General features: G+C 39.4%; 1 non-coding gene across 1 annotated transcript; it reads left to right on the top strand.

The window, feature by feature from the left end:
* The first annotated feature begins 649 nt into the window (after positions 1–649).
* trnar-ucg (transfer RNA arginine (anticodon UCG)) lies at positions 650–722 on the top strand. Its single transcript has one exon. It is a non-coding gene; the product is annotated as a tRNA-Arg (tRNA).
* The last annotated feature ends 592 nt before the right edge of the window (positions 723–1,314 follow it).

The raw sequence follows: 1,314 nt of genomic DNA, 5'->3' as shown, positions 1-1,314 counted from the left end.
AAAAAGATAAACATAGACATCAGGAATTGATAGATTCAACAAGCACCTATAATTTGCGTGCCTAAGACTGCGCAAAGCTAGTGGGGGCAAATAGTCTGCTCATTTCAATACTACGGGCGACACGATACGCCGACACATCCTACCGCATACGTTTGCTTGTAACGCCATACATTCACAACGGGTATGTAATTATTTTGAAATAAAAAAACTTCAATTTCTCCCTGTTCAAAAAAAAAAATGTTTTATGTGTGATAATGAGACATGCGTTTCCATTGTTTAAAAAAAACTCAACCTAATGAAATTTAACGTTTAAATAAGTTATTTGAGTTACTCGTTAGACATGCATTGACTTACGAGCGGAAAGTTGCCCTTGCCAATGTGGACGAGAAATAGACACGTTAAACTGGAGTTGCCTACAGGGCGCTGTTTTGTGACGATATCGTACGCATTTTTGAAGCCTTAGCGACATCAAGTGGTCTGGATGACCTTATTAGCTGACACAATGTTTGAATAGTTGCGTGAAGATGAGATTTCATTTAAATGTGTTCATCTTCTAATTCGGTCCTGACAATTCCTTAATAAAACGACATCGTCTGTAACACTGTAGTATGTGTTTTTAATTTGTCATGCCGATCAGCAGGGCTTCGGCGGCCGTGTGGCCTAATGGATAAGGCATCTGACTTCGGATCAGGGGATTGCAGGTTCGAGTCCTGCCACGGTCGAACGCTTTTGCGCTGTGTGGGCAGAATAAACAATAGGTTTCTCATTAAAATGATGTGTGCCACATCAAAAAACATCATGCTTTAAAAAAACTGGAAAAGATGTACAAAAAAAAAAAATATATATATATATATATTTATATATATATCAGAGGTTGCGCTAGACTTTTTCGTTGTCTGTCATTTTGACAGACGGGGTCATAAAAATCCGGTCATAATCTATTTTTACCCGTCACTTAAATTTTTAAAATGATGATAATGACATTATCGTGACCCTTTGTTTGGCATAATTCACCTTCCGTACTTGTGTGTCCATTTGGCCGAGCGCGTTACCGGCAACGACAGTCACGTGACAGAGACACTTAAGAGCCGCGCGCGGTCCTCTCACGATCCACTCACCCTTGCTATATGATTGGCCGAAGAGTCGAAATGCTCTCCCGTGAAATGCCTGTTTAAAAATGTTCCCGTTGTTACTTCTTGCGTTCGCTTATAAGTGCCCATTTAAAAAGGAAAAGCGATGGATGATACTACACACAGAGCGTATTATTAACAAATGTTAAAGTTGTATAATCATATAGCGAGAATAAGGAACGTC

Source organism: Corythoichthys intestinalis, chromosome 5, assembly GCF_030265065.1.
Source record: "Corythoichthys intestinalis isolate RoL2023-P3 chromosome 5, ASM3026506v1, whole genome shotgun sequence".
Taxonomy (NCBI): Eukaryota; Metazoa; Chordata; class Actinopteri; order Syngnathiformes; family Syngnathidae; genus Corythoichthys; species Corythoichthys intestinalis.
Note: the sequence above shows the minus strand (reverse complement) of the source record. Positions and strands in the feature narration are given on the sequence as shown.